Source organism: Mesoplodon mirus, assembly GCF_964341445.2.
Source record: "Mesoplodon mirus genome assembly, chromosome: 7".
NCBI lineage: Eukaryota > Metazoa > Chordata > Mammalia > Artiodactyla > Ziphiidae > Mesoplodon > Mesoplodon mirus.
The window spans coordinates 69,114,043-69,137,723 of record NC_138983.1 but is presented as its reverse complement, the minus strand read 5'-3'; the positions used below and the strand labels follow the sequence as shown (position 1 = coordinate 69,137,723).

At 34.4% G+C, this 23,681-nt stretch overlaps 1 protein-coding gene across 3 annotated transcripts in view; it reads left to right on the top strand.

Annotated features, from left to right (window-relative positions):
* Nucleotides 1-23,681, top strand: part of SOX6 (SRY-box transcription factor 6) — a 636,354-nt gene that overhangs the window by 178,942 nt on the left and 433,731 nt on the right. The gene's annotated exons all lie outside the window — the stretch shown is intronic.

The window sequence follows — 23,681 nt, the reverse complement described above, 5'->3', positions numbered from 1 at the left end:
GCCCAGAACAGTACATGGCACTTGAAAAACAGTTGTTGGGTAAATTTTTTAAAAAGGCAAAATTGCATCATACTGTAGATACATTTTTGTATTTAAGAAATAATTTTATTGGATTATATTGGATTTTCCCATGTCTTCAAAAATATGATTTTTAATGACTATATCATATACCATCATATGGTTGTACCACAATTTGTTTTACCATTAAGTTATCAATTTCCACTTTTCACTATTATAATGTGAAGGTTAACTTATAAGGATATCTTCCACTTATTATTAAAGTGGTAAAATTTAAAAATTGATGATAAAAGCCCTTTATTATCATAGAACCCCACCAAACCCCATCACCTCTTTCAAGTCTTAGCTTAGATGTCATATTCTCAGTTGAGGTCTACTTTGACCACCCTATTTTAAAATTGTGACCTTCCAAACATTCCTCATCTCTCTAATGCAGGTCTATTTGTTTCCATAGCCTTTATCAACTTTTAACATACTATATAATTTGCATGTCTGTTAAATTTATTTGCCATTTTCTCCTTTTATTTCCTATAATATAAGCTCTAGATAGTGGAGAATTTTTGACTTGTTTTTGTCAGTTATATTCCCCAGTGCCTAGAATATAGTAGCTGTGCAACAATATTTGTTGAATGCATTTATTGAAACTTGAAAAGATGGAAGTGTCTATTTTTTAAAGTCAAGAATCAATCTCTTTCTTTTTTCACATGGGCAACTCTCATCAACCTATTTGTGCACTGGCCAAGGACTTCTGTTTTCTCGATTTTCATTTGTACACATTATTCAGTTAAATTAAATCATAGCACTTGACTGAATCTTGGATAGGCCATGCTGGATACAGACTAAATGTCTTGCAACAAATGCTCCAAGCTCTTGCCACTTGAAGTCACTCTGAACTCAAGCTTTAGGGAGATGGTTCTGGATGAGAAATGTCACCAGTGTCATGCCAAATGATCTTTTTCCTCGTCTAGAAGCCCTTTTGGTAAGACTCTTAAGGTTTAGGTCTGACCTGGGCAAACTCAGGTTAACCTGATTACTTACATTTTTGGATGATTTTACCTTATTCTGCTCCTAATATTGGTCCTATTCTTGAAATTTTCTTAGGAAAGACGTTTAACAAACTCCTGTTTACTTCTTTCACTGTATTTGATTTATACTTTCTTTTAAAAATAATATAAAACAAAAAAATCACCATTTTGTGTCCTTTGTGGGTAAGTGTTAATTATAATCTTTATATAATAACAATTTATATAGCTACAATAATCCCTTAAATTTGTATGATCTTTATAGTTTTAAAGCTCTTTAATAAGTATGATCTTGTTTAATTATCAAAATAATCTTAGATGCACAGGGCATGTTTGTTACACCCATTTAGGGACGAAGGCACAGAAAACTTCAGAGACTTAATCTAGATCATAAATCTAGGAAGTGGTAAAGAGGCCACTAGAATCCAAGTCTTCTGAGTTCTCCTAGTCCAGTACTATTTTTCTTTTAATCATTTTACCTTCTCTCCAGGTTAAATAATCATCGTTTTGTTGACGTTTCTTGATAGATTTCATGAAAATAAAAACAAATGATTAGAATTACACATTTTTTCGCTTTATTTTACCTGCTTTACTATTCCAATTCTCAAGGACTTTCCTCTTTTTCCATAGTCATTGTCTTTTCCCTTATTCTGACTATTTACATGGGCTTTTGTAACAATTTGTGAAACCACAGGCTGCCATGTCTGTCTTTTCACCTTTTAGCTAGTTTTCATTTCACACCTCTAGATAAGACTAAGCAAGTTCTGTTGATTGTAATAGGTATCAGGCAGACTGATAGTGGTCCACTGGGATGCAAACAGCCTTGGGAGAAAGTTAATGTAGTAGACAGTACACTAGGTAAAAGATTGGACAATGCACACTAACAAGTGTAGTTCATGTATATAGAAGAGAGGTATAAAACAGGAGATAAAAGTGTTTCATAAAACAGACAAAGCAAGAAAAGTCTGGGAGCAAGTGGTAAGATATTTAGGAAGCTAGGCCACAGTATGGCCATAGACGACAAGTGGAGTTAAAGGACAGATTCCAGTTTCTGAGTAGTCTGCAAGTGAAAGGTTATCAAATTCACAGAAGGGTCATGGTCTTAGATGGACTAGTGCACTCAGGTATAGGAAAACAAGTAGAATCCTAGTATTGGAATCAAAATAAAAAGGGTCAAACTAGTAGCAAGAGTAATTAATGTCATTCTGAGTCCCAGGGGATTGTGTTGGAGCCTCTTTAGGATGAGATCAGAAACAGTCCTAGAGGGTGGATCTCAAATTTTTAATGTATAGAAGAGTCACCTGGGGTGCTTTGGATTTCTGAAATGGGGCCCAGGTGTCTGTATTTTTAATAAGAGCTCCACATTTTTCTGATGCAAGCTTCTACTGATCGCATTTGGAGAAAATCTCCATAAAGCCTGAGGTGGCACCTGTAGTAGGATAAGGGACCAACTAATCACAAATCTTGAGAAAGGAGGCATTTAGAGGTTGAAAGTCAGACCTTTCTACTAAGAGAAAAATTTATCTGTTTTTCTCAGAGCTGATTTGTATTTATTTGCATGTCAGAAGGCAGAAAACATGGGCTGATATGTACTCGGCTGGTGTGTTGTAAGCCTATTATGTTTTTCTCCTTATGTATATTGTATATTGAGTGCTTTTGTAATATCCAACGTAAAGATTTGAACGTTTTAGTGTAAAAGAAAAGTAAGGCTGATTGTTCTTTTGTGCCTAATCTAAACTGTCTCTCATTTTTGCTTTCCATTTGTTATCTGCATAATTGAATTTCCCCTTTTCCTTCTCACGTCATAAATTGATTAGCATGAGTTGGGCAGACTGCTGTAATGCTAAGGGTTAACCAGAAGAGAATTACAAATGAACTATCTAGAAAGTTGATTATTAATCCAGCTAGAGAAGAAATATGCTTTTACTTAGCAAGAATGAGTATCCGAAGAGCTGATAATATTGTTCAGGCAGTGAGGTGGAATGGCAGAGCTTGGTAAGTAAAACAAAACTTGGGATTAATCTTTTATATCACTTTTTTAAAATGCCTAGAATGTTGATATATTTAAACAGCTAAATCTAATATGAATTTACAAGCTGCCGGAACAAATCTAAAAAGTTCCAAATGTGTTTGTTAATGAGATCCCCACATAGACTATCAGTAAAAGTTAACTGAAAAGTATTTACATAAGTAGATAAATATATTTAATTTCGAATATTTATAAAAATACGTGATTAGATTTGTGATTAAGAACCAGGAAGTGGGCATGGAGGAAAGATTTCTATAGCAATCTAAGTCCAAACCTCTAACTGAAGAATATTGAGTGACATGTTGTTGTTTTTTCAAAAGAACAAGTTCTGGATTCTTAGATATGAAAATGAAAATATAATTTAAAATATAATATTTGCATAAAGATTCAGTGAGATATTTTTCAGACTTCTAGGTGACAAAAATTGTCATACGATCTCTTATTTTCTGGGTCCTAGTACTCATTTCATCCTGATGTTTAATTTAAGGACCTTTCTAAAGACAGCTTTTATTGTATTTGTGAATTGGAAGGAAAGAGAAATGAGAGGATCTGTGCTATTTGTACAAAGAAAATTAAGTGAAAAGATACGATTTTAATAATGTTCTTCCATCAAAGACTGCTCCTCCTGTTGTAGAAGAAATTTGATGTCAATATTCAATTCTATAAGATTGAATTTTTCCATAAATTACTTGATATTACAAAAATGAGCCTTTTACACATAGTATGGACCATACCGAATATTATTGCAGCTTTATGCAATAATAAATCATTCCAATGTAGCATTGTACTTAGAAGTTAGTAAACTTATTAAAATCGTGCACCATGAAATGCAGAATTTTAACCTTTTCTTTAAAGCTATTTCTTTAGTGTCAATAGAAAGGCCTCAAATTAACATTTTGTTATTTAATGCTTACATAAGCACAAAAAGAGTGTGTTTTTAAAAAAACTATAAATATTGGAAGTATATGTTATATGTGTGCATGTATTTGTGAATATATATATATATATATATATATATATATATATATATATATATATATATGTTCGAAATACCAGAGCACCATTTGGCCATATACACTCAGCTTTTTTTAAGTTCTAATGTTCTGGCTCATATTTAGGACTGGGAATATAAACTATATAGTAAGTGAAATAATAAAGACAGTAGTTAAAATTTATTGAGCTCTTGTGTGCTAAATGCTATGTTAAATGCTTTATCTCATTTAATCCTCATATTAACTCTGTGGTTGTTGGAAAGCTACAAGGATTATAGTGTATGCTAAAATAAAGGGTAAGCTAATTAAAGAGCCTTTAACATCTGATGCTAAAAGCCTAGAAAATAAAGGCCCATGAAACAAAGCGTATAAGAGGGGAGATCCCTAAATTCTGTGCGCTTGTCTCTCAAAATTAAGAAGATTTAATATGAGCCTGGGAAAGAAAAATAGAAGGAAATGAGCCAGTGATTCTTAGCAATCATTAATTCTTTAAAAAAATTTTTATTTGAAAATTTTAGTCATACAAAAATGTATGAAGGGGCCTCCCTGGTGGCGCAGTGGTTGAGAGTCCGCCTGCCGATGCAGGGGATACGGGTTCGTGCCCCGGTCTGGGAGGATCCCATATGCTGCGGAGCGGCTGGGCCCGTGAGCCATGGCCGCTGGGCCTGCGCATCCGGAGCCTGTGCTCCGCAACGGGAGAGGACACAACAGTGAGAGGCCCGCATACCGCAAAAAGAAAAAAAAAAAAATGTATGAAGAATAGGTTAAAATACCTATATAGTTATAAGAAATGAAACATTACTAATACAGTCAAAGCCTCCTGTGAAGCATTCTTCAAATTTGACGCATTCTTCAAATTCAAGGTAAGCATTCTCTTGAATTTGGTGTTTATCATTCCCATGCTTTTCTTTATACTTATACTTAAATTCCATATTCATTATATATAGAGGGAAAACTCTACTTACCATTCTCTGAGATCTAAGAAAGACCTTTTCTTGGCTTCCTGTTACACTTTAATTAAAACAAAATCCTTAGCACAATCTTCAAAGCCCTGGCCCTGTAAGATGTGGCCCTTGCATTATCAGGCTCAGCTCTTGCCTTTCTCCTAATGGCTCTTTCTGGAATAGCTGCTATACTGATCTACACCCTCCAAGTTTTTTCCTGCTCTAAGGTCTTCATGTTATGCTGTCTTCTCAACTGGAATACACTTCTGTTCTCATTTTGGGGACTCTGCATTCCTGAACTGAGCTTTCAAATTGTAAACTTAAAGAGCAGTCCCAGTGTCTATAATCTCAATGTGGAGACACTATAATGGGCTCTAAAAATCTGGAAGTTTTTTTAAATGAATTTATTTATTTATTTATTTATGGCTGGTTTGGGTCTTCATTGCTGCTCATGGGCTTTCTCTAGCTGTGGTAATGGGGGGCTACTCTTTGTTGTGGTGCATGGGCTTCTCATTGCGGTGGCTTCTCTTGTTGTGGAGCACGGGCTCTAGGTGTGTGGGCTTCAGTAGTTGTGGTGCACAGGCCTAGTTGCTCCACGGCATCCCGGACCAGGGCTTGAACCTGTGTCCCCTGCACTGGCAGGCAGATTCTTAACCACTGTGCCACCAGGGAAGCCCAAAAATCTGGAATAATTTTGGACACACATTTGAGGAAATACATATGGTACTTTTGCATAAGAAAGCCATGAGGCCACTTATAAGAGTTTTGAGGTGGGTAACTATAACTAAAATATTCATAGTGGTGAAGGTTGCTGTAATATTGGTAGGCAGTTTCATTTTTTAGGGGAATATAGAAAAGGTTATAAGAAAGGAAAAAAGAAAATGAAATCAGTCTGAGAGGAGGGCTAGGGTTTTCAAAATGTCAGAATATACTTATGTTGTACTCTATGTAAATCTTTGCTGGCATTTGTAATTAAAGTCCAAGGCCAAAAGATTATGCTGAAACATTGGTTTTGTTGTTTTTTCTTTTTGGTTGTTGGTGTGGAAAAAGGAGATAAAAAAGAGAATTTAGTTAAAATGTTTTAGGGTTAAAGGAGGGGATTTGTAGGTGTCTCTTTGTGGTCACAGAAGGTGCCGTTATTATCAATAATAGTGTACCTTACATTTTTATTACTCCTTATATTTTTAAATGAGCTTTTTCATATATTATCTTATACATTTCTTATATTAACCCTGTGAGATAGTTAAAGCAGGGGTCTTATTATCTTCATTTTATAACTAGGAAAACTGGGAACAGCAATCAGACAGAAGCCAGGACTAAGACTTAAAAAAAAAATTCCTAGGTATAGTTTTGTAGACAAGACTAATATTCACTCTACTTCTGCCCCTCCAAAAAAGATTGGAGGGTATAATTAGGTTCTTTTAAAGACCAGGATGATTAGGTGGATGTCCTTTGTAGGTTTTCTAGACTTAAACGTTTTATTTTTTTCTAATTTCCTAAAGTTGCAACGTAGTTAACCATTTCCAGCAAACAGAACTGAGATGGTTAAATGCATATAGTTAATAGATACACTGCAAAGCCTATTCTAAGTTAGGGCTTATTGGATGAAGTTTAATGGGCCCAGTCCTTGCCTAATATCTTAGAGCTCCAAGAATAAGGAGAAATAGGCGTGAATTTATAAGAATGAAATATCATAAAATTTGGAGTAAATAAACTGTAGCTTAAATAAAAACGTGATAAATCAAGCAGAGGGTACAAGCCCCTTGGATGGAAACCCAAGTCACATGGACTGAGGATGGACACCTTTTGGTACTCATTTAAAATATTGTTTTTAAAAGAACAAATGGAAGGCAGTGTGTATGTTGCATATATACACGTGTGCAGGCAAATGGAGGGGTTTTTTTTGAGAACAAAGAAATGCCAGGAGGTATTTGTAGTGATTAGCCAAGAAGGCTGTTTGCTGCATTTAAGGTAAAAGCCAAATCTTGTATTTTTCAATTGGACAAATATCCTGGTTGCAGAGAAATTCAATTTTTCATTCTTTCTGGGCCAGTAGGCACTAGATTCCTTTAGGTTAAAAGAAACAGGCATAGTGACTCTGAAGAATAGAAGTCTTATGAGAATCTGATATCTATCCTGAGATGGCTAAATTGCTGCTATAGGGAAAGAGTGTGAACTGTGGAGGGCCAAACCCAAGTTAGCAGGTGAAAGTCACAGGGAGCCAGAATCACAGGAACAGCAGAAGAAACACTTTGTAACAGCTATAGTTGTCCAAAAATGGAATGAACTTCTTTGTGGATGTAGTGAAGGCCTTGTTACTAGGAGGAATTAGGGAGGAAGATTAAAGTGTTGGGTTATAACAAGTTGTTTCAGTCTTGAAGTTTATAAGAAGATATCCTCTATGTGTTAACTGTTAAGACAAGTATGTGAGTCAACATAACAAAGATATAGTCTTATGTGAGGACAAGGATCAATGTCATGAAGGCCAGGTTTACTTTCTGGGTTGCTCAGCCAAACTTACTCTAGTATGTCAATTAAAAAATTGGTGGATTTTTATCTGTAGGCAGCCATTTGATGCCTGGAATTATCCCAAGTAAGACCTTTAGTCTTCACCAGTTATTCTCAAATCTCAGAAGAACTGGTGTAAGAAAATGGAATTGTATTATAAGGGGGAAAAGAGAAATCAGTTAGTTTCTCCACTGGGTCCAGATCTGGAGAAAAATTTAATATGATTTAGGGAGAACAGATTTAAAAATAACACTAGGGCTTCCCTGGTGGCACAGTGGTTGAGAGTCCGCCTGCCAATGCAGAGGGTACGGGTTCGTGCCCCGGTCCGGGAGGATCCCATATGCCGCAGAGCGGCTAGGCCCGTGAGCCATGGCCACTGAGCCTGTGTGTCTGGAGCCTGTGCTCCGCAACGGGAGAGGCCACAACAGTGAGAGGCCCGCGTACCGCAAAAAAAATAAAAATAAAAATAAAAAAAACCCACTAAATTCACTTAATTACCTTTAAAGGCTCCTGAGCTGTGGTACACTAATAAGATAAATGATCACATTTTTAAGCACCTTAGAGATTTTCTGTTATTTCAGTTTCTCCTTATTCAGGTAATACTTTCATTTCAACAATTAAAAATATTTAAAATTTACAGAAGTAATACACAAATACATTCTTGCTGTAGAGTAGTGCCTGGCATATAGCAGGCAATCATTAGATATTACTTGAATGAATAATTATTGAAAAAAAAAGCAAAGGGTATTTTCCTTAATGTCTCTCCCCACCCTGAATTCTGTTTTTCTCCCCAAACATATTTACTATTTTCAATCTGGTTTATATCCTTCCAGACCTCTTTCTATATAATAATATACATATATACACAATTATATAGAAATAGGCAGTTTTGTTTTGTGTGAGGGTAACACTCTCCCCTTCTACAGATATTGCTTTATACGTTACATATCCTTTTTTTTTCATTAAAATTCTGACTTAGACCTTTGTCATTTTAAATAGCTTCACTTTATTTTCTTCTATGTAGTATTTTATACTATGTATAGATCTTTGTTATAATGATAGATATCTAGGTTAGTTACAATTTAAATATTCTTAGTTAAAATTTTAGGTATTTAAAACTTAGGGGATGGCAAAATGTGACTGTATTCTTTTAAAATACATAAAATGGGCATAGGAAGTTTCTACCTGATGGGATTATGAGAATTAGGGACACTGAAAGCAAAAGATTAGAATGTGTAAAGGTATAGAAGAGTGAAAAAGCATGATATCATTTACTCCTTCATTGAGGCAACACAAGAAGTCAGAGGATAATTGGTAGTGAGAAAAGGCCACTTTTATCCATTTAAAAATTGAGTGGGGATAATGACTATAAACTCTGGACAAAACACAAAAAACAACTATCTGAAGATACTGGAGAGCAATCCAAAGCAGGCTAAATCTTGAGAGGAGATGACATTTGGAAGAAGGGATACTAGGTAAGTTTGTCATTTTCACGGTTTCCAGTATGAGGGCAGGCCTCAGTTTATAGAACTCCAGTAGAAAAATCAGCAGTCTTTCTGGTCTGGAGAACCAGGAGAGCAGACTTTGGGGCAACCACAACTCCTGGAAAGTGAGGAGGTAATCCTTGAAAAGAAAGAGTCACAGAAAGTGAGTCCCAAATTCTACGTATAAACTTTGCTCCAGTCTCTGACTGATCCCCAAACTATGCATGCTCAGAACAGGCTTTAAGCAGCCCACATAAGGCTAAAAGAACTAAACAGATATTTGAGCTGCTGCCCACTGCAGGTGAGACAGAATATGCAGTTTGAGTCTAAGCAAGTAAGCTTTTTGCTAAAACAAACAAACAAGAAGGTGATACTCTTTAGAGCACTATAAAAGAATCCAGAGTCTCCATGACATGATGGTCATGATGTCTGAGATATAACCCCAAATTACTCAACAAATGAAGAATCAGGCAAATGTGGAAAAACAGGGTATTTCAGCAGAGAGACAGAAATTACCAAAAGAACCAAATGGGAACTTAAAACTGAAAGATACGGTATCTGAAATAAGAAAATAACTTGATGGGCAAGTCAGTAGAATAAAGATGACAGAGGAAAAAGCCAGTGAAATTGAAAATAGATCAATATAAATGATCTGATTTAAAGAACACAGAAAAAAAATTAGAAAAGAAATGAATATAACATTAGGGATATGTAAAACATTATTAAAAGTTCTAACATACCTAAGTCCCAGAAAAAAAGGAGAGTGATATTAGGGCAGAAAAAAGTACTTGAAGAAATAGTGGTTCCAAATTTCCCAAATTTGGTGAAAGATATAAATTTACAGATTTAAGAAGTTCAGTGAACTTCAAGTAGGATAATTGCAAAGAAAAATATACCGAGGCACATTAAAATAAACTACTGAAAGCAAGAAAAATGTATAGGTAAAAGTTTTTGGTAAAGACCAAGAAAAAAGAGAACATAACTTACCAATATCGGGAATGAAAGAGGAATTCTCAGTGAAGAATTAATAGAGATTAAACAGATGATAGGGAATGTTATGAATATCTTATGCCAAAAAAACATACAGGCATATTTTGGAGATATTGTACATTCAGTTCCAGACCACTGCAATAAAGTGAATATTGCAATAGTCACACAAATTTTTTGGTTTCTCAGTGCATATAAAAGTTATGTTTACCCTATAGTGTAGTCTATTAAGTGTGCAATAGCATTAAAGATACTTTATTGCTAAAAAAAATGCTAATCACCATCTGACAATGCAGGGTTGCCTCAAAACATCAATTTGTAGAAAACACAATATCTGCAAAATGTGATAAAGCAAAGTGCAATAAAATGAGGTATACTTGTACTACTTAGAAGAAATGGATAAATTCCTTGAAAAATACAGTTTACTAAAATTGATACAAGATGAAACAGAAAACCTAAATAGCACTTCATTTATAAAAGACATGGAATTTTTAAATTAAATAAAACTTTTAATAAAGAAAACTATGGGCCCAAACAGTTTCACTGGTGAATTCTATCAAATATTTAAGAAATAACATCAATCTTACATAAACTCTTTCAAAAAATAGAGGAAGGAGGAACAATTCCTACCTCACAAGGCTAGTATAACCCTAATACCAAACCTGAAAAAACATTACAAAAATGGAAAATTTTAGACCTATATCCTTCATGGTCATAGGTGCAAAAATCCTTAACAAAACTTCAGCAAATTAAGTCCAGCAATATAAAAAAAAGAATAGTATATCATGATCAAGTAGGCATTAGGCCAGAAATGCAAGGTTGATTTAACATTTGGAAAATCTCACCATATTAACAGAATAAATGAAGAATATCATGTGATCATTTTAATATATATAGAAAAAGTATTTGACAACGATAATTTATAATTAAAAACTCTCAGCATACTAAGAGTAGAAAGTAACTTCCTTAATCTGAAAAGGACATCTGTGAAAAACCTACAACTAACATCATGTTTAATGGTAAAACATTGAATGTACTCTTTCCACAATGAAGAACAAGGTAATTAATGCCTATGCTCATTAATCCTATTTGACATTGTATTGGAGGCCCTAACCATTGTAATGAGGTAAGAAAAGGAAACAGTATGAAAATACGAAAGGAAAAAAGTAGAACTGTCTCTGTCTGCACCTTTGGCAAGGTCACATGAACACAAGGTCTTTTGTATTTTAATATACTAATGGATGGGGATCAAAATTTTGTAGTAAATAATGGGGAAATTATTTTATTTTGACTCAATCTTAAAAATTAGAATTAACAAACACATGAAAGAATGCTCAACATGATTAATCATGAGAGAAATGCAAATCAAAACTACAATGAGATATCATCTCACACCGGTCAGAATGGCCATCATCAAAAACTCTACAAAAAATAAATGCTGGAGAGGGTATGGAGAAAAGGGAGCCCTCATACACTGTTGGTGGGAATGTAAATTGATAAAGCCACTGTGGAGAACAGTATGGAGTTTCCTTAAAAAACTAAAAATAGAACTACCATATGACCCAGCAACCCCACTACTGGGTATATACCCTGAGAAAACCATAATTCAAAAAGAGACATGTACCACAATGTTCATTGCAGCTCTGTTTACAATAGCCAGGACATGGAAGCAACCTAAGTGTCCATCATCGGATGAATGGATAAAGAAGATGTGGCACATATATACAATGGACTATTACTCAGCCATAAAAAGAAATGAAATTGAGTTATTTGTAGTGAGGTGGATGGATCTAGAGTCTGTCATACAGCGTGAAGTAAGTCAGAAAGAGAAAAACAAATACCATATGCTAACACATATATATGGCATCTAAAAAAAAAATGGTCATGAAGAACCTAGGGGCAAGATGGGAATAAAGATGCAGACCTACTAGAGAATGGACTTGAGGACATGGGGAAGGGGAAGGGTAAGCTGGGAAAAAGTGAGAGAAAAGCATCTAATGTTTGTAGATTTTTTTGATGATGGCCATTCTGACTGGTGTGAGGTGATACCTCATTGTAGTTTTGATTTGCATTTCTCTAATGATTAGTGATGTTGCACATTCTTTTTTTTTTTTGTGGTACGCGGGCCTCTCACTGCTGTGGCCTCTCCCATTGCGGAGCACAGGCTCCGGACGCGCAGGCTCAGCAGCCATGGCTCACGGGCCCAGCTGCTCCGCGGCATGTGGGATCTTCCCCAACCGGGGCACGAACCCGTGTCCTCTGCATCGGCAGGCGGACTCTCAACCACTGCGCCACCAGGGAAGCCCGTTGCGCATTCTTTCATGTGTTTGTTGGCAATCTGTATATCTTCTTTGGAGAAATGTCTATTTAGGTCTTCTACCCATTTTTGGATTGGGTTGTCTGGTTTTTTCATATTGAGCTGCATGAGCTGCTTGTATATTTTGGAGATTAATCCTTTGTCAGTTGCTTTGTTTGCAAATATTTTCTCCCATTCTGAGGGTTGTCTTTTCATCTTGTTTATGATTTCCTTTGCTGTGCAAAAGCTTTTAAGTTCCATTAGGTCCCATTTGTTTTTGTTTTTATTTCCATTTCCTTAGGAGGTGGGTCAAAAAGGATCTTGCTGTGATTTATGTCATAGAGTGTTCTGCCTATGTTTTCCTCTAAGAGTTTGATAGTGTCTGGCCTTACATTTAGGTCTTTAATCCATTTGAGTTTATTTTTGTGTATGGTGTTAGGGAGTGTTCTAATTTCATTCTTTTACATATAGCTGTCCAGTTTTCCAAGCACCACTTATTGAAGAGACTGTCTTTTCTCCATTGTATATCCTTGCCTCCTTTGTCGTAAATTAGTTGACCATAGGTGCGTGGGTTTATCTCTGGGGCTTCTATCCTGTTCCATTGATCTATATTTCTGTCTTTGTGCCAGTACCATATTGTCTTGATTACTGTAGCTTTGTAGTATAGTCTGAAGTCAGGGAGTCTGATTCCTCTAGCTCCTCTTTTTTCCCTCAGGACTGCTTTGGCTATTCAGGGTCTTTTGTGTCTCCATGCAAATTTTAAGATTTTTTTGTTCTAGTTCTGTAAAAAATGCCATTGGTAATTTGATAGGGATTGCATTGAATCTGTAGATTGCTTTGGGTAGTAGAGTCATTCTCACAATATTGATTCTTCCAATCCAAGAACATGGTATATCTCTCCATCTGTTTGTATCATCTTTAATTTCTTTCATCAGTGTCTTATAGTTTTCTGCATACAGGTCTTTTGTCTCCTTAGGTAGGTTTATTCCTAGGTATTTTATTCTTTTTGTTGCAATGGTCAATGGGAGTGTTTCCTTAATTTCTCTTTCAGGTTTTTCATCATTAGTGTATAGGAATGCAAGAGATTTCTGTGCATTAATTTTGTATCCTACTACTTTACCAAATTCATTGATTAGCTCTAGTAGTTTTCTGGTAGAGTCTTTAGGATTCTCAATGTGTAGTATCATGTCATCTGCAAACAGTGACAGCTTTACTTCTTTTCCAATTTGTATTCCTTTTATTTCTTTTTCTTCTCTGATTGCTGTGGCTAAAACCTCCAAAACTATGTTGAATAATAGTGGTGAGAGTGGGTACTCTTGTCTTGTTCCTGATCTTAGTGGAAATGATTTCAGTTTTTGAGAACGATGTTGGCTGTTGGTTTTTCATATATAGCCTTTATTATGTTGAGGTAAGTTCCCTCTGTGCCTAGTTTCTGGAGGGTTTTTGTCATAAATGGGTGTTGAATTTTGTCAAAAGCTTTTTCTGCATCTATTGAGATGGTCATATGGTTTTTATCCTTCAATTTGTTAATACAGTTTATCACATTGATTGATTTGCATATATTGAAGAATCCTTGCATTCCTGGGATAAACCCCAGTTGATCATGGTGTATGATCCTTTCAGTGTGCTGTTGAATTCTGTTTGCTAGTATTTTGTTGAGGATTTTTGCATCTGTGTTCATCAGTGATATTGGACTGTAGTTTTGTTTCTTTGTGACATCTTTGTCTGGTTTTGGTCTCAGGGTGATGGTGGTCTTGTAGAATGCGTTTGGGAGTGTACCTTCCTCTGCTATATTTTGGAAGGGTTTGAGAAGGATAGGTGTTAGCTCTTCTCTAAATGTTTGATAGAATTCGCCTGTGAAGCCATCTGGTCCTGGGCTTTTGTTTGTTGGAAGATTTTTAGTCACAGCCTCAATTTCAGTGTTTATGATTGGTCTGTTTATATTTTCTCTTTTTTCCTGGTTCAGTCTTGGAAGGTTGTGCTTTTCTAAGAACTTGTCCATTTCTTCCAGGTTGTCCATTTTATTGGCATATAGTTGCTTGTAGCAATCTCTCATGATCTTTTGTATTTCTGCAGTATCAGTTGTTACTTCTCCTTTTTCATTTCTAATTCTATTGATTTGAGTCTTCTCCCTTTTTTTCTTGATGAGTCTGGCTAATGGTTTATCAATTTTATCTTCTCAGAGAACCAGCTTTTAGTTTTATTGATCTTTGCTATTGTTTCCTTCATTTCTTTTTCATTTATTTCTGATCTGATCTTTATGACTTCTTTCCTTCTGCCAGCTTTGTGTGTTTTTTGTTCTTCTTTCTCTAATTGCTTTAGGTGTAAGATTAGGTTGTTTATTTCAGATTTTTCTTGTTCCTTAAGGTAGGATTGTATTGCTATAAACTTCCCTCTTAGAACTGCTTTTGCTGCATCCCATAGGTTTTGGGTTATCGTGTTTTCATTATCATTTGTTTCTAGGTATTTTTTAATTTCCTCTTTGCTTTCTTCAGTGATCTCCTGGTTATTAAGTAGTGTATTGTTTAGCCTCCATGTGTTTGTATTTTTTACAGATTTTTTCCTGTAATTGATATCTAGAGTCATAGTGTTGTGGTCGGAAATGATACTTGATATGATTTCAATTTTCTTAAATTTACCAAGGCTTCTTTTATGACCCAAGATATGATCTATCCTGGAGAATGTTCCATGAGCACTTGAGAAGAATGTGTATTCTGTTGTTTTTGGATGGAATGTCCTATAAATATCAATTAAGTCCATCTTGTTTAATGTATCTTGTAAAGCTTGTGTTTCCTTATTTATTTTCGTTTTGGATGGTCTGTCTTCTTTCTGTTTTTTAAGAATAACTTTTCAGGTCAAATATTATGATAGCACAATCACTTTTGACATTGTGGTACCATTTTTGCAGAGAACATTTTCTAAGGACTTTGCCTAATCTTTTTATATTCAAATCATTCTCTTTTGAATAATCTACCATGTCAACTATCATTCTTGCCAGTTTTTGTTTCTTCAGTTTCTGTCTTGGCTAACTGCAAATTCTTGATTTGTGAATAATTTGAGCTGGTCTTCAACACTATATTTCTCACAAGTTCCTGCTTCTTTTACAGGATTTGTGATTTCACTTTGAATTCATTTTACATTTTTATTTTGAATATTATTTACAATATTCTACAATGCAATATCCATCAGTCAGCTTAGCTTAAGTCTCAGTCTTGACTGAAAAAAATTATCTGGCAATTTTTAAAAGTATTCCTATTCTTAGCCTGCACTTCAATCAATTAAATCAGTCTTTGGGAATGGGACCCAGGCATCAATATTTTTTGAAGGCTCCATTTCACTACAATATGCAGACAACTTGGAGGTCACTGGGCAGTGATTATCAAAGATACAAAGAAATTTATCTAAATGGGTGAGATACAGTTAAATTAATCTTTGAGAGATGTTTGAGTGAAGACTAATTTTTAAAAATGTTAAGTTCTTTAGTGAATACTTTTACATTTTTATTTATTTATTTATTTATTTATTTATTTATTTATTTATTTTTGTGATACGTGGGCCTTCACCATTGTGGCCTCTCCCATTATGGAGCACAGGCTCCAGACGCGCAGGCTCAACAGCCATGGTTCATGGGCCTAGCTGCTCTGCGGCATGTGGGATCTTCCCGGACTGGGGCACGAACCTGTGTCCCCTGCATTGGCAGGTGGACTCTCAACCACTGCGCCACCAGGGAAGCCCTTCTGTGAGTTTTTGAATTTGCCAAAGACAGCTTTGAAATAAGTCCAGGAGCTTGAGAGCCATACTCAAGGGATTGACCCCACAGAACAATATGCCTCCAGCAGCCACAGATCTCTGAAGGTACTAAAGTGGCCTGAGGCAATTAAGTTGATAGCAACAAACGTGAAACTGTCCTTTTAGTTTGAATGACTATTAGCTAGTAGGAAGTGGGAGAGAAAAAAATGAAATTTTTAATTAAATAATATTTTACATGTTTTTTTCCTTTGGACTCAGTTCAGTCACAAATGCTATAGCAGTTGCCTCGGATTTCCACACATTAATTAATTCAAAAGAGCAGAAAATGAATGAGAACTAGAAACTTATGTATTATGCCCTTTCCTTTAAGCACCAGGAAGAACTCGGTGTCTCTTGTGATCATAGGAGTTTGCATTTCTAAGACTTGGCTGTATCCAATTTGAAAATGGATTAAAATATGCTCCCAAACATATTAATAAAGGAAAGATATTTGTTTTATTTTTCTTTACCTGTTTATTGAAAGTAAACAGGGATGGAAATAGTTAATATTTATTTGTACATTTAAGTGATGGAAAGAAGACGTGAAAGCAATGACGCTACTAAGAGTAAAAACACACCTAAAGAACATTTTTGTTTGTTTTCCAAAGATAAAATGCCCTTAACAAAACAATTTACAGGCATGATTTAGACTTACCCTCATTTTATTACAAAATATAAATGTCTCTGATATTAATGGTGTCCATTGCCTTTAGGCCACTGACAATTGGAGTCCAAGAAAAGAAATGAAATCGTCACAGCTCTATCAGCTAAAGAGCCAATTATAATAGATCTGGAGATAGCAAGTTTTACAGGAAATTATGCAAAAGGAGAATTGAATATTATTTGTAATTGGGAAGCACAAAATCTAAATTCTAGTTCTGGCTATGCCACAGATTAACTGTGTGACTGTGTTTCATTTAGTCCATCTCAAATCTGTACTAGCACTGTACTATTAATACTACTGATAATAATAACCAATATTGAAAGTAATTGAGAGTTTTCAGTGTCCCAGTACTTTGTGCCTGTTTATTCTTCTGCCTTTCTCTCTTTTAAAATTGAAGCTCTAGTTAGTGAAGAAACAGGAAAATGATTTATATTTCTGGGAAGAAGCACTTTTTCTAAATGAAAAAGTCCTCTAGGATCTGCTGTATGTGCTGCTGTCTGGCATGTTTGCTAATTCTACATGGTATTCAGTGGGACAGTTCCAAAGAGAGATACACATACTAGATCAGAAAGAAAAAAAATTGCTGTAGGTTCATTTCTGATATGTTAATTTTCTTTTTATGCTGCCACCTTTTCTTTCTTTTTCAACTGTGCAGAGTCAGTGATTGCTCAGTAGTAGCTAAATTGCTTAAAGCATTCTTTTATTTTAGAAGGTAAAGTGCATTTCACTTATGACTATGCTGCTTGAAATTTTGTCCATTTTATCAGTTTATTTTGCTGTTTCCCTAGAGTTTTTAGACATTTTTTACCCTAAAAATGAGGGTGTGTCAGAATTGTTGCAAGCAAAGATAGAGGTAATCGTATGTGGTTCCTGTTATAAGCTTTGTGTTGATACTGACTGCTATTTAAAATGGAACCTCTAAGATGAATCTGCTTCTAGTAGTTTTTGCTTTTTCAAGTTAATTTATTGTGCAACATGTAATCAATTTTTTCATAATAATTACATTTTTGTTATACCTTTATTGTTCAAGGATCAATTTGGCTATTTGAACAAGGAACTCAACACAGAATGAGTTAATCCCTCTAATACACATTCATGTGTTTCCTAAATTTCTAAAGACTGCCTCTTTAAGCACCAACATTATTTTTATGTTACCTATACATTCTGATTTCCTAAATACTTTGTTGTTTAGAAATATTTTTTAAAAATGAAGCGCTTCCCTGGTGGCGCAGTGGTTGAGAGTCCGCCTGACAATGCAGGGGACACGGGTTCGTGCCCCGGTCCGGGAAGATCCCACACACTGCGGAGCGGCTGGGCCCGTGAGCCATGACCGCTGAGCCTGCGCGTCCGGAGCCTGTGCTCCGCAATGGCAGAGGCCACAACAGTGAGAGGCCCGCGTAATGCAGAAAAAAAAAAAAAAAAAAAATGAAGAAGGGGATATTTAAAATCACCCATAATTCCATTACCAGAGATAACCCCTGTTAAAATTTTTGGGTAATGTATATATAGTTAAGCTTATATCATATCCAATTTAAAATTATAATTTAAAAATTTAATTACCTAGCAGCTTGCCTTTGTGGCTCAGAGTCATCATGATACACTTCTGATTCCTGAACTGCTTCTTGAGTTGAATTGTCTATTAAGGCTACTTATCTCTATGTTGAGCAGGCCCCCAAACTGCTGTGCTTTTTGAGTTCTGGTGTCTGCATTTTGGATTTTCTGTCTTTGCCTTTGTTTCCAGACTGTAAAATGTCATTTCTTGGTAATTAGTGTTTTTGCCTCTAGTAATATTAATCCTTCTTCCATACTCCTATGAACTGCTATTTCTATTCGGCTGTAGACTGTTAAATTAGATAAGAAGAGGGGGAAATCTAGCATTTTATAAAGTTCCTTTCTGTTGTACAGCACTAATACAGGTGCTTTCACATAAATTATGCTATTGAATTTTCACAGTGAGTCCCTGGATTATTGTTTGTTCAATTTTCTTAGACAACAGAGAACCATTTATGAGCACTTATTATGTGCAAGACACTGTGCTAAGAACTTTACATAACATGTTAACTCACTATGTTAATACGCAGTGAGTCCCTGGATTATTGTTAGCTCAATTTTCTTAGACAACAGAGAACCATTTATGAGCGCTTACTATATGCGAGGCACTGTGCTAAGAACTTTACTTATACTATGTTAATTGGGTTTATTTCTGCAACACTCCAGTGAGGTGGACTGTTTTACAGATAGAAATACCTAGATTCAGAGAAGCTGAATAACTTGCCCAAGATCATAATACTAGTAAGTAGTAGAATCAGGGTTTGAACCCAGGAGTGCCCCTCAAATAATTAAAAGCACTATAATTTTATCTGAAGTAAAAGTAAATAGATTCTGAGCTCCAGAATTATTCTTTAAGAAAAGTAAATGAGCTTTAGTGTATTACTTTGACATCTGTTTTGGCCTTTGCTTCCTTTCTAATTCTCATTGCTCTGTTATAAGGATGTTGCTGTATAAATGATCTATGGAGAAACGTGGGTGTCTAAGGAACTCAATATTCAGGGCAAATCAATCCTAAAAGAATGAAGTTTAAAAAATTTACCAAGGAAGGAGCAATTCTTATTGTTGTTAAATAAGCCCGTCATTCATAATTCATAGAATCATGAGTGTATTCTCTGCTAAATTTCTTATATCAAAAGGTACTGATTTATGGATTTACATAGAAGTTAATACAGTAATTAGCCAAAACACCATTGTATTGATTGTCCATAGCTATCCTTCTTGGGGAAATGGGTTTTAATCTCAATGTATATTTCTAATTATACATGAAATGAAGGAGTAATTCCAAGGAAAAAGCCTCATTTGATTATTATATGGTAGTTCAGAGGTTAAGTGGTGATTAAGAACTTGGTCTTTAAAGTTTGTCTGCCTGGGTTAAAATCCTGACTTGACAATTACTAGCGTAATCTTTGACAAGTTAATTTATATGTGCCTAGTTTCTCATATGTAAAATGGGGATAGTGATAATAATATCTACATACTAATACCTACTCCAATATGTGTTGTTTGTTTTGTGGACTAAATAAGTTAATATATGTAAAATAACTACAATAATGCTTGTACAATAAGTGCTTTACAAGTGTTACTATTATTATTTTAATTTGAACTATTTTTCAAATCTCTGAGTTCTGTAAAAACCAACAATCTTAAGTCTTTGCCTATGAAAACAGTATATTTTTCACTTCAAAAATAACCTAAGTAGTGTCTTCCATTATTCGCTTTCTCCTTCCTTAAGATCTACCCTGAAGTTGACAATGACCTCACAATGAACTTTGTGACTTCATTTTAACTTATTTCTTAGACCTAAGTACAGAAACATCCAAAGTTACAGTACTTTATTCGGAATGGACACAAGCTTCATGTGAGGTATCAAATATTGTGTCTCTTTACCTTCGTATAATTTCTTCCCAGATTGTGAGATTTTTTTTCTGCCATTTGAAAATATGATACATTAGGCAATTAGGTTAACAGTGGAGTCCAGCAGCTGACTTGAGTGTTGAATGTGCATTGGTATCCTGTAATGGAAAGGACTCCTTGTTTATATGCTATTTTATTTTTGAAAGAAAGTTGCAAATGGCAATTTACTCTACCCCCCCAACTATGGTGTACATGTGCAAGACAAAGATAAAAACTATGTTTCCTTCGTGGAAGGGTGTGGAGGTAGAGGATGATTTCAAATTAGAAATAATGACAGCAATAGAGGCTTCCAATGAAGATACTGTGGCCACCAAAGGATAAAGGGGAGAAGCTAATTTCTGAAGTTGAGGTATTTGATTAAACATTTAGGTTGCTCTTTATGTGTACAGGTGCCAGGTCTGTTGTTATTTATGAGCTGAAGAGACAGTGTGTTTGACAGAAGTGTTTATTGGATGGTTTGATGATGGTTGGGAGAGAAGCAATATTGAGATATCCAGAAAACCTGTAATAAGTAAAAAATATTTTGATAGGTAAAGACTTTTGCTTTTTAAGGCTTTTGCTTTTCTTTTATAATGATTAACTATGAGAATTGACTTACTGTAATGGTAGTTTATTATCTTGGATAATAACATTGACTTAGAGAAAAAAAATTACCAGATTTTGATTAGAATGTCTAATGCTTTCTTTTATTACTTTAACAAACTTTCTTTTTTTTTTGAAAGGCTTACAACTTTGTCAACCTCAGGTGACTTTATGTTTGAATGTTTATTTTTTAGTCTAGAATTCTGCCTGTGTATCCCTCTGTGTGTGTTTGTTTGTGTGTGTGTGTATTTGTACTGGAGAAGGAAATGGGGAGGAAAGTGAAATTTTAAGGAAAGTCAGTGAAAGTTGACATAAGGGACTAGAGTTTTGTATTGAAAAATAAAAGATTTCAAGCATGTTTTCTCCCTTAGCAAGAAAAATGAAACTGACTATAGTATGCATATTTCCTTGAAGAATGTATATAAATATCTTATGCAAAATTACAGGAACAAGCAAACTTTCTAAGAAATGGAAGAAAAGATATATGACTTAATAAAATTGTAGCATAGGTAAAGAGAAACTTTTTTTGAACATACTTTTAAATATAGTGTCCAACTGGGATAAAGTTTCAACAGAACAGGCTGGGCCATTTATAGATTACAACACTTTTAATTTTCTCAATGTTACAGTGTTGATTTTGATAAAGAATTTGTTGATGCTATATCAGCTTCTCCATGTGGAGGAGTGCTACTGGGTGATTAGTTAGACTTGGGGCTTGTGGCCAAAATTTGGTCCCCAGTTCTTCTGGCCTTCTGAAAATGGGAAAAAGCTAGTAAGTTTTTCTGAGTCTTGAATCCCTGTGAAAGAAGTTCTTCAAGGGTGTCTGCTTTTTCCTCCTTATCTTCTTTCTTTCTTTTCTTTTCTTTTTTTTTTTTTGGAAATTCTCTTTTTGTCTCATGTTTTTACCATCTTCATCTATATTTAATTAAGTAGATACTAATTTTGGAGGTACTCCAGGTTTTATATTAGCTTAGCTATATGAAAATTCTTTATATTTCTATCCATTTTTACTGTGATTTTTAAAGCCAAAGAGTCTAATTTTTCACTGTACACTTAAAGCTGAGGAATCTAAAACTTGATGTGATTAGTTGATTTGCTTGTGATCACATATTTAGGAATCCAGATCAGGACTGTTGGTAATGCCACACTGCCAAATAATTGATCCCTATTCAATTTTTTTGTTTTGCCATATTGATGACCAGTGTCAACATTTATTTTGTTTTAAATCAAACGTTTAACCATGTGCAGTTATTTTAATTTACTATATTTACCTGTCTATCAATAGATGGACACGTATCAAGGAGATTTACCTCATTGCTTTGTAGGGCTCATTTGCAGCTTGATATAGTACTTTTAGAGTTTCATCATTTTAAATACAATTTCTAATTGGATAGAATATACTAATACATTTATGAGATTTGCTTTTTGAAGAGAAACTATCACATCTTTTTGTGTCTGTTTTGACAATAAGAAGGCATATGTTATTTTTTGCTTTTCCATAAATTATAGGCTTGTTTAACAATTAGAATGGATTTGGAGAAAAGGGTAAAATATAGTCTTTTTCATTGCTTTTTTTTCTGATTAAAAAACAAACCATGGTTATTGGAGAAAATTTGGAAAATGTAAAAAAGAAACTAAAAAAAACTTCCATAATGACATCTAGAGATACCTTTAAAATGCTTATACTGATTATATCCTTCAAGTCCTTCTACTTAGATACACGTATTTTTTAAAAGAAAAATGGTATCTTATTGCACATGCTGTTTTGCAAGCTACTTTTTAAAAGTTAACATACCATGATGATTTTCCCCATGTCATTAAATATACTCCTGCATACCTTTTCTTTTTAAAATGAACTGTCATTTAGTACAAAAGTAACAGTTACTGCATATAAGAAATTTAGGAAACACATATAAAAATAAAAAGAAGAAAAAACTGCATTTCCTTGTCCATATATAATCATTATAATATCAAGGTTATATACATCCAGTATTAAAATTTTATGTTTCTCTCTCTAATGTTTATATCTATATCTCCTTTTTAAACAAAAATGGAATCATATGGTAACAGATGCTTTATATTCTGCTTTTTTTATTTAACATATATATCATATCGTTTAGATTTTCCTATGAACCACTATTATTTTACATAATTATTTTTAATGGTTGCATACTATTCTATTTGTGGACATTCCATAGTTTAACTGATCATCTATAGTTATTTTTAAATTTTTTACTATTATTAACAACATTGCAATAAACTCTTTTGTAGCTCAAACTTTGCACACATCTCTGCTGATTTCTTTAGTTCAAATTTTTAGAAATGAATTGTTGGTTAGTCACTTTTTAAAGGCATTTGATACATATTGCCAAAATGCCCTCTAGAAAAGTTGAACCAGTTTACTTTTACTAGCAGGGTATGAGAGTACTCATCTTGACACATCCTTGCTTACAATATTACTGTCATTATTTTCAGCCATTGCTAATATGACAGGTAGAAAATGGTAGCTTATTTTTAGTATAATTGTATTTCTTTGATTAGTTGTGAAATGAAATATTTCTTCATTTGTTTATTGCTCATTTGCATTTCATTTCTTTTCTTTTAAAAAAAATAAATTTCTTACTCATATCCTTTGAGAAGTAGCTTCAATTTTAGAGTCAGACTGTTGGTGACAGTATTTGAATCTTGGCTCTACCATCACTACTTACCAACTCTGTAACCTTGGGTATTTACTTAATCTCTTGGTGCCTCAGTTTCCTTATCTGTAAAAGTTTTCTGTGTGTCATAGGGCTGTTGCAAGGATCAAATGAATGAACATATATAAAATATTTCAAATAGTCCAGCACAAAGTAATGCACATTATTATAATCGGCAGTTAATACTTATTCATTTGTAAAAGGT